Below are 11,375 nucleotides of genomic sequence, written 5' to 3'. Positions count from 1 at the left end.
TACCTGAACCGATACTTTTGAGCCACAAATGATGGTGGACGACTCTAGAAAAATCTTTTATTTGACTAAATCTTTATAAAAATAGTTTGAATAGAACAATATTACTAAAGTTTGGTGTAAACATCAGTTCATATTTCATGTTTGTGAATTACATTAATAAATCTCCTTTGATCATTCGCGGGCAGGGCAGGGCATCATGTACTTTTGTGTGCACATTTGACCATATATACATCACAAAATACTTACTCTAATTATTGGAAGTCATTAGTTTACATCACTCTGCAGTCTTCATAAACAAGATAATTAAATAACTTGAACTCTAAATAATCTTCCTTCTTCATTTATTTGACCAGTAACGTTATGCTGGTGTAGGAGAACACATCTCTAACATTCATTACATCAAGGCACATCGCTGCAGCTGTACACTTTAACAGACGGGCCTACAGCTGAAGCCGATTTATTTTGCCCTCCAATTCATTTACAATAATGTTTCTGAACATTTTACAGTGTTTCCTAAAGAATTATGATTCTGGAGTCATAATAATTGTATTTCTTATTGCTTATTTCTTGAATAAAAGCTGTTTTTAATTTAAATAAAGTAAGGTCAGTATTATTAACCTCATTAAGAAATATTTACAGTATATTTTTGATTTACACAACAAATCGATTACAAAATCATTTGACTAATTATATTAACTTATTAATTATATTAACAGAGAGAGCGAGTGCGCACGTGGCTGTGTCAGAATGCTTGCTTATTAAATACACTTTAGAGTCTTAGTTTAAGCTAATCTGATGAACGCGATCATGCTTGTTGATCTAAAGCAGTGCTGGGCAAACGTTTTAGACCTGAGAGCCACATCAAGATTTGCAAACCAAGTGAAGGGCCACACGTCTAATTCTTCAGAAATAACTTTTTTATTTATAGTGGCAGTGTGATGGAGCATGTAAAATCAGACCTAAACATGTCACATTAACACTAAACAGATGTTTTATATTATTAAGTCAAATGTAAAAGTCAAGTTAAATAGCTCTGCTTTACTTATCAATCATCATAAAACAATAAAATAATCACTTATCAAATATAATAATTATAATGTAGTAATTTTCACAGTGGAGAAATGAAAATATATTGTCTGATAGAAAAACAAATCTCATATTAACACATTGAAAATAAATAATCCTTAAAGTTTACTATTCAGTCAAATTTACATAATTCTAATGAGCACTGCTTTTACAATATACAGACCAGTCATCAAACAACTTGATAAATCCACAAAACCTTGATAAAATTACTTTTTAAAGTGGATGTATGCATGGAGAATATGTTCTATGACAAAAATTAACACATTTAACCAGCAATTATCATATCATTTGAGTCAAATGTACATCAATGTCATCTGAGCTATCGCGTGTGCCCCCCCGCGTCGCGTGCCCTGCAGATCTTTCCGCTGCGCCACTTCTTTATTGGCATATTAGACATAGCGCTTTCTGTCCGATATTGGTGAAGAAGTATTTTGCTGTCCATTCTTCCTTAAACACACAACATTCCGAGTCAAATTGTGTTCTCAATCTACTGATTTCACTAACTGTACTCAGCAATACTGCCATCACATGGCGTTCACTTGTAACTGCATCATTGAAATTGTTCAGCGGGTCGCATATGGCCCGCGGGCCGCAGTTAGCCCACCTCTGATCTAAAGAGTCGCAATGGCAACTCCGCTTTCCTCAGAGTTGTTAAAGATAACCCACTTTCACACCAAACAGGGCATTTAATACCGAAATGGATTATACCCACATTTACTGTGCATTTACTCATTTAATTCCAGCGCATAAACCATTTCAAATGTGCAGTCCTGCTATATACAGAGCTAAACATGATAAAGGAGATCATAAAGGAGACTTTGGCTGGCTCCAGTGTGTTTAATCTCGCTCAGATCAGTCAACATGTCCGCTTTAGGATCCTCTGAGCAGTTTCTGGAAGCAGTGGAGACCCCAGAGCAACATCAGGAGTGATCTACTGTATCTGAGCTGTGGTGCATCGTGGGAAGGGGAAGAGAACAAATAAAGGCTTTTATTTATTTAGTTTTTAACTAAATAGCCTTTATATGTTCACATGGCTGTTGAATATTGTGATATTTCCCCCAGTGATGTAAGAAGCCGATCTCTCCAAAGCATCAAATCAATTGATCTAGTAATTTCTTTGCAAAAGCACTAGCTGATTAAGTGTTTGTGCGAAACACCACCTGCTGGCGACCCCTGCTGCTTAATACACGTAAATGCATCAAACTCTGGCCAAAACTGTAAAAGTCCTTGCCAACAGAGCAGGGGGAGGCTGCTGACTTGGATCCAGACAGATCTACAGCCCAGGCAGTTTTACGCCCCTGTTGTGTCCAGTAGAGGGAGGCAGTACAGTGTTATTTTAAGCCTCCAGAACTTTATCTCACCCAACCAAACGCGACACGATGAAGAGGTATCTATGTTAAATACGTGTTTAAAACATGAAACTTAAACCTTTTAAAAAAATTAGATTAAGATCGATATGATTGTATGTCAACACAAACAAATTGGTGTAATATAATAGCAATGTGTTAGTTTGACTCAATTTTAGGTAAGTATGTGCAGGCAAGCTACATGTTCTACATCAACAAAAGAGTAAAATAACAATAACCTACATAAGAAAGTGTGTTATGTAGGCTAATTTTCTTTTACCTTTTTGTCTCAGCAAGGGAGTAATTATTATATATTCAATATTTTTTTAAAGATATATATTTTCTCATAGATTAGACAATACACTTGCATGGTCTGGGTTGTTAGCCAAATCTACACTACAACTACACTACATTATTCTTCCAAATTTGACTTTCTTAAATATTGAAATTAATCTAAACAGCTCTGACAATGTAATTGATTTTATTTTAAATTTTAAAATTGCATTGCTTTCAATTACAATCAATGTAAGGCAATCCTGTTCTAATTTAAACAATTAAACTATCATATATCTATAAATGCATATAGAAACTCCTAATTATAAATGGTCAGCTCATTTTTGTTCATATAGCTATACAGTACGTTTTATATATTACCAATGAAGTCTGAATTGCACATGCAATCAGATTGTTTATCCCTTATTGTTTCATAATATTTATTGTAACAATACCTCTGCATTCTTATCAAAGCATATCACATAGACATGGATCCAAGTCTGCAGATGCCCCATATAGTGCCAACATGTTGTATATGTTTATGTAAAATGCCAAATGCACATCGCTTGGAATCACTCGCTTTTTTATGTAACCAGTGAACATCCCTGCTGCTAATGAATTTATCATGAAGATTATTGCAAACGCCAATATTGCAGATCTGCTTTATCTGTTTAGTTAATTTCATCAAGCTTATTTAATCTTCATCTGTATGATCATTTATGCATCATTTTCATGTTTTGTCTTTCTAATTGAGTCTAATAAATATAATTCTTGATGTTTCATCATAAAAATATTTTATGATTTTAATAAATGAACCTAATATAATCTAAAAAATGTGAAATTGTTGACATTAGTAGTTTGTCATTCATTTATTCATTTTATTTTCGGCTTACTCCCTTTATTAATCTGGGGTCGCCACAGCGGAATAAACCGCCTTTTTAAGTTTGTAATTTTCATTTTTTTTGCAATATCTTATTTGAATTTAAATATTTTATCTTTATAAACAGACACTTAATGAATATAAGTGTTAAATAAAACTGTTTGGGATTCATGTTTAACAGTGGCTGTACTCATTTATGCTGAGCACTGTATATGTATGTTTATCTCTCTTTTCTCCCCATAGTTAAATCTGAAATGAATATATATGAACATGTATCAGTGCTTGCTACTTAAATTAAACACTTATTTTCAATGCTAATAGTTGGAAAATGTATGTAAATAGCCAATAACATGGAGTGACTGTAAAACACTGTAATTTCAAATACCACTGACAATAAAAGTAACAAATAAATCACTAAGATTAATCTTAGCCTGGTTATTAATCTGCTCTGGAGTTCAGGCTAGCTGCTGAGAATAAACCTCCATAGCAACTTAATTTATTCTGCTTCCACACAATTGAATGATAATTATTCCCTAATAAATTAACTTCAAAAGCTTAATTTAACGTTTTATTTTGGTGCATCAGCTCCCAGTGTAGATCAGTTTACTATTATATAAGATTTTGTTTACTTGGGTTATTTCAATAACAAGTGCACTCTATTGTATCTTATATGTCAATTTAGATGATTAAGAAGTTGGTTTCAACATCACTTCAGACATCTCCACAAGATTTACATTTGCTAATCAATTAGCAAGTAGAGAATATACATATCTCTTGATCTTTGGGACGATTGTAAGAGACCCCACTAAATCAGCTATACTTCTCAAAAACGGTAACCCCATAAAAACATTTTTATTAGTAATGACAGTTTTTATGTTCAATACTTATTCTACATAATATACAGATTAAAATGCCGAAACAAAGAAAACAAAATATTAAGAAACAACAGAGATATAAGTTATTTAAACTGACCTAAAGCACACTCAACAGAGAACAAACGTGATTGGTGCAAAACCACGAATACTAATGAGTCATTTGCATATGGTCTATTCTCTAATAAAACACGATTTTAAAGGTCTTTATAAGCTTAAATATGATAATCAAAGTATGGGAAAACAATCTAGACATCAGATAATCAAATTCTGAATGAAAATATGCAAACAAGAACAAAGAAAAACACAAACAAACAAATGGTCATGAGAACACTCACCACTGCCGAAATGCTGTGTCTCAACACCTGGTCAACGGCCAAACTCTTCTGTTCTTCAGGGTAATGCTCCCAACGGTTGTCCTATATTAGGATGATGTCGGATTGGTTCTTGCATTGCCTTAGAGGAGATGTTTGGTAGAAGAATGATATATCTACATAGATATATCCGCCAGATTGAACCTCGACCTGACCTCCTAAATTATTTTCATTTTATTTAATGAGTAGGAGGTCAGGAACATCTCTGTGGATATCTCTTGTCACATTTAGGAATAGTTCTAAGGCTATCTTGGCCATATAGAACCTCTTGCATGTTGACTAGAGATACCCTGGAGAAAATCAGCATGGGGAAGGAGAAGGCAATGACCAGTTCATGGCTAACTTCTACTCCTGAATCTACGTGTTAGGTTCAGCTGATTTGGGCAAGGGCTCTCACGTTTCTTGGAGAAATCTGAGGACCTGGGAGCCTGGTCTCTGGACTACCCAGAGTAGGCCCCAAACAGAGACTCCTTCAGACTCTTCTCGGGTGGCCTGGGCAACCTTGCGGTGTTAACAAAAGGTCACTTGGGGGAGTGGTAAGTATTCAGCCCCCCTGGGTCCACTTGGACAGCACGCAGGGAAGGTGGCCTTGGGTGAATGGCCTTAAATGAAGCCCAGTCTTCTACTGGTGATTAGCACCTCCACACAACAGCACATTGTGCATCAACACCACCTACACCAGTCATTCGAGAACTTTTCAAAAATCATCAATTCAAACATGAGATCTACTGAAGATTCCTAACCCCACAATTTACTAGGATTAAGGTTGAGTAAGATTAGTACTTCCATAGGGACACTTTAAAACACCAAATCTCAAATTATAACTTTACAACTTTTCAGAATGACCAGATTTTCCCTCTTTAAGATCCATTATTTCCCTGGGAAGATTTAAAATATTTATTCTTCTAAAACTTGTGACCCAAAACTTTTGAGAAACCCTACATACCTTCTCCAGAACATCAGTAGTGTACATGGCTGGTTTCAAAAATGATTTTCTGTAACTCCTAGAACATCTAACCCCAGAACCTCTCAGTGAAAGTAACCACACTTCACTTTTACAATCTCAATTTCATGGGAATATTGGAACCTCTTCACCTATAAATATTTCAACTTTACCAGTTCCAGTTTCCTTTTCAAAAATCTCAAATTTAAATGAAAACATCAAGTATCAAGAATTCCTTTTGGTAGTGAGAATCCTTTCAAAAACAAAAGCCCTCACTTTAAGGCTCTCACTTTAGCAATGAAAATCACAGTTTGGTTCTATTGTGAATTGTTTCTTTCTCTTCACAGAGCATGCTTGTAGACGTTTACAACTACACAATGGCAGACTGAACATCTATTTCCAAAATTTGTCAGACGGTACTCCATGTCATTTGCAGTGTCTCATGTAAAAGTTAACCCTTTGGGAGATATTTCTAATGACTGGTTTAAAATCGGTCCAGAACTTTAACTCAATATAATTTGCCAGACAGCTGCTTTGAGGTTTATTCACATTAACATTAACAATTCTTGAACATTCATACAAACTTCTATCTATTATAACTGTTTGGGCTAAGGATCTTTGAGGATGTGCATGCTTTTTTAACATCAGGTATGAGAGGTTTAAATCAGCTCAGTTTTCAGAGATTAATTTCGGTGTTTAATTACACTGCTGAAAGTCCAAACAATGAGAAATCCATTCATGCTCAACTACACAAGCCCCAAACCAAGCGAGCCAGTTTGCCAACCGACCAAAGTAAAGGGGAAAAATAACCTCAAACCAGGCTCAGTTGGGCATAAGCATTTCTCCTCTGGCCAAACTTCCTGTACAGAGCTGCAGTCTAGGCACTGGAGGCTGGAGAATGGTGGACATCCATTGTGGAGAAGCTGCAGATGGGAGAGGTCACTGGCTGGTGTACAGACTGACCCTTCAGGATCAATGCGTAGACTCGTGGGTCACTAGTGAGTCTTAAAGGACTCAATCTCATGCTCTATAATACACCAGGAGCTCCCTTAATAACTGGGCAGCTAAGGCATTGAGGTCTTTGTAGATAAACAATAACAATGTAAATTAAATATTTAATAGGGAGTCAATGCACTGATGAAAGAACTGGAGTAATGTGATTTCTTAGTTCTAGAAAGCACTCTAGCAGCTGCATTTTGAACCAGCTGCAGTTTGTTAGTGAGGCCAGCAGGGCGACCGCCTAGTAACTCATTACAGTAGTCTAACTTAAGTTATGAATAAGCAATAAGTTATTGATGGCTTGTCAAAGTTTGGCAACATTAAGATGAAGAAATTGTAGTTTGCAGATGCTTAATCTGACCTTACACAGGTTGCTGTCAAAAATAGCCCCCAAATTACTGACTGAAGATGAGGACTAGGTTAGGGCACACGTCAGCTCTACAAAGCTGACCAATCACAGCTTGCTCTTCACTGAGGTGTGCATCAGTGTCTGACTGCCACAGCAAGGGCTATGTGACCATGCACAGGCTGTGCTGAAGCATACTTGTGTGCTTGATGCAGAAGTATGAATGTGCCTTTAGGAGTGCTGTTTCTGTGCTATGAGATTCTCTACATCCAGATGAAAATTTTCATAAACCTAGCTGCTTTTCCACTCGTGCTGAATCATTTTCTAAATGGAACTGCTCCATTTTTGTGCCAAACTGGGCCAGGCAGCACTAATACGGTTTTTTTTTCCACTCAAGCTGCAACAGCTCTTTGAAACATTACACAACCCATCAGTAGTTGCCTTTAATGCAATGTAAACTGCTCCCTTTGTTCAATTAAACTCAATAGCTGAAACAAACTTTCAAGTTAATAAAAACAAAAACAACCAAGTGACTAAACACTGCTATGCCGCTCTATCTTATTGGGGTGCTGCATATAGGTACATGTTACAGCACCTTTTGTAGAGGTCATATGTTGCGCACCTCTGAATAAATTTATTTGGAGGGGAATTGACAAATGTAACAATTGAAAATGTTTGCAGGGGGAAAAACGTATTTAAGATCTCTGAATATGACATAAAATTAAACTGAATGCAACAGTGCATTTGTATTACAATAGCAGAAATATATTTTGGATGGACCTTGTCAAAAGTGAGTGGGTACTTTAACTAATGGCACTACACTTTAATTTTTACAATCTAAGTTGATTATATAACATAACACATTTTGATGGGAAAATATAACCCTTTAAACCAGGGGTGTCTAACTCGATTCCTGGAGGGCTGAAGCCCTGCACAGTTTAGTTCCAACACTTGTAGGTTTCAAACAAGCCTAAAAAACTCAATTAGTTTGATCAGGTGTGTTTAATTAGGGTTGGGACTAAACTGTGCAGAGCTGCGGCCCTTTTGTAATGGAGTTTGACACCTGTGTTAAACAATGGCGTTTAAGTATTCAAACATTAAATGAATGCAGCAAGTTAAATAAACAGATGTGAATGCATCAGGATATAAAGCACTATTTATCAGCTTGAAATTTTTAGAAAATTTTTGCATAGCTATCCAGTATATAATAAAGATCCGGAAACAAAACACAAATGTTACACAGCCCCATAAATGTCTAACTTGTGTATAACGGAATCATAATGGCCTACTGCTGAAATGCTGAAAAATGCTCATTAACATGTCAAAACCTAGTGATTATTTTGAGAGCAATACCGACTATTAGTTAAATTCATTCATGTGACTAGATTATTAGAACATGTATAGACTAAGAAATCATACAACAGTACTTTGGACAGCAGTGCCACTCTGTAAAGCTTTAGAGCAAAAAAAAGGAAAAAAATATTGAAAGTTAACTTGCTTTATTCGATGCGCAGCGGGAAAAGTCTCAGTGCATGTAGTCATTGGTTTAATTCTCTCCTGGATCAGAGCGAGATTTGTGCTACCAAATACAGTGCTGCGTGCAATATACTTGCTGCAGTCAGGTGAATTAAAGGTCTCAATTGCTTAGGATGTCAATCAAATTATTAAACTACCATTAATAAAATAATAGGCTATTTCATTATTTTAGATGACTGTTTAGAAAAACCATGTATAAAATAAGTCAATGAAATAACGGAGTAATTACTTCTCTTACAGAGACTGATCTATGGTTTAAACCCTTAACTATTGTTAGACCAGGCAGCACTAATACGGTTATTTTCCACTCATGCTGCAAAAGCTCTTTGCATTTAAAGGCAACTACTGATGGGTTGTGTAATGTTTCAATGCAAACTGCTCATTTTGTTCAATTAAACTTAATAGCTGAGAAACTTTGTAGTTAATAAAAACAAAAGCAACCAAGTGACTAAACGCTGCTATGCCGCTCTATCATATTGGGGTGCTGCATATAGGTACATGTTACAGCACCTTTTGTAGAGGTCGTATGTTGCGCGCCTCTGGCTAAATTTTATTTAAGGGGAGAAATGACATGTAACAATTGAAAATGTTTGCAGGGGGAATAAGTATTTAAGATCTCTGAACTTGACATAAAATTAAACTATGATAATGCAACAATAGTGCATTTGTATTACAATAGCAGAAATATATTTTGGACGAGCCTTGTAAAAAGTGAGCGGGCACTTTAATGGCACTACACTAATTTTTTACAATCTATAAGTTGATTGTATAACGTGCTACATTTTTGATGGTAAAATATATAACCCTTTAAACCAGGGGTGTCAAACTCAAGCGTGCAGGGCTTCAGCCCTCCAGGAATTTAGTTCCAACCCTGCGCCAACGCTTGCCTGTAGGTTTCAAACAAGCCTGAAGGACTTGGTTTGATCAGGTGTGTTTAATTAGGGTTGGAACTAAACTGTGCAGAGCTGTGGCCCTTTTGGAACTGGGTTTGACACTTGTTTTAAACAATGGCTGTTAAGTATTCAAACATGAAATAATGAATGCAGCAAGTGAAAAACAAATGTGAAAATGCATCAGGATTTAAAGCACTTTTTATCAGCTTGACATTTTTTAGAAAATTTTTGCATGGGAACCCAGTATATATTTAAGATCATGGAACAAAACACAAACGTTACACAGCCCCATAAATGTCAAACTTGTGTAAACTGAATCATATAATGGCCTACTGCTGAAATGCTGAAAATTGCTCATTTATTAACATGTCAAACCTAGTGATTAAGAGCAATACTGACATTTATTAAATTCATTCGACTAGTTTATTAGAGCATATATACACTAAGAAACAATACAACAGTACCTTGGACAGTGTTTAATTATTGAAAGTTGACTTCCTACCATAGGCTTCGATGATGAGCATTTCTTATTTGCTTTATTCGATGCGCAGCAGGAAAAAGTCTAGCCATTTATAAAATAACAGGCTTTTTCATTATTTTAGATGACTGGTTAGAAAATAATGTATAAAATAAGTCAATGAAATAACTGGGTTATGAGTTATTCACTTCTCTTCCAGAGACTGCTCTATGGTTTAAACCCCTTTTTAAACTGTTTAACCTGTGTAATTTTCTTATTAAATGAAGTGTTTACTTGTGGATGTCTGGCTAGCATGCTTCTGAGCCAGCTGTGGTAGCTTGGGGAAACGCCCAGACATAAACAAAGAATCTATCAGCACAGTTCAGCACTTGTCTAACTGTGCTTAGAATTCCAGGCTGAGAACGGTTTGTAAACGTGCTACATGGTTCCAGGCTCAGTGGAGAAACAAATGTAACTGTACCGAAGGGTTCTTGCAACAGTTTGGCAAGATAGTGGGAAAGCGGTTATTTCTTTGTTAAAGTTGAGCAGATGACATTTTTATAGTATCTTTGATGAAAAGTTGCTTTTAAAACCTGCTTTCTAATTTAGCATTAAGCAGTTTATTTTTTAAAGAGGCTTTGACTGCTATTGTAAATTTTAGGAACTTAATCTAAAAGTAGGGATAAATTAAACTATTCTTGGATCATCTTTATTGCCCAGCATTTTGAATAGATTCATTTTGTATCTACATTTTGGTCATCTGGATTTCCTTATTGAAAAGTCAAGTTTAACAATCTTGGATCGATGTCATCTACTTGGATACTATGTCTCTTGAATCATTTATTCCCATCCACACACCAATCATGGATCTTCCATCACGCTTGCTCAATGTTCAGTTCTTTCTTGCATTGTCTTAACCAGCATTTTGAATCTTCTTCTACTGTTTTATAGACCAGAATATACCACTGTCTTAAACCTAACAGCCTTAACCAACCCCCACCCCTAAACAACAGAAAGAAGCTTGGCATGTATTTGGATCATGTTCATACTTTTTATAAATTGAAACCGCTTTAACCAACCAAAATGGGTTTGGTGATTATTTGGATAATTTTTAATGTCAGCTCATCTATTGGATCTTTAATAAACATCATGGTTTCATTTGTATCTATGTTTTAGTCATCTGGATTTCCTTAGTGCAATCTTTGAAAACTCTCATCAGTTTAACCATTTTTTTCCCCTTTCCTCTTTGAACACTAGCCTGTTATCTTGAATTGATGTCATCTACTTGGATACTAATTCACTTGAAGAATTTATTACCATCAACAAACCGATCATGGATCTTTCACAAAGATTGCTCAATGTTCAGTTCT

The 11,375-nt window shown here is 35.7% G+C and overlaps 1 protein-coding gene across 2 annotated transcripts in view; it reads left to right on the top strand.

The window, feature by feature from the left end:
- The window catches only part of vwa5a (von Willebrand factor A domain containing 5A), an 18,293-nt gene extending 17,695 nt beyond the window's left edge, over positions 1 to 598 (top strand). The window contains exon 20 of one of the 2 annotated variants that reach the window (XM_073942009.1): positions 1 to 598. This exon is cut by the window's left edge and continues 385 nt beyond it. The gene's annotated coding sequence lies outside the window, so the exon portion shown is untranslated. The other variant, NM_001004604.1, reaches the window with a different exon arrangement.
- Positions 599 to 11,375: the final 10,777 nt, after the last annotated feature.

The sequence above is a fragment of the Danio rerio genome, chromosome 25, assembly GCF_049306965.1.
Source record: "Danio rerio strain Tuebingen ecotype United States chromosome 25, GRCz12tu, whole genome shotgun sequence".
Classification (NCBI taxonomy): Eukaryota; Metazoa; Chordata; class Actinopteri; order Cypriniformes; family Danionidae; genus Danio; species Danio rerio.
This window is presented reverse-complemented; position numbering and strand designations above follow the sequence as displayed.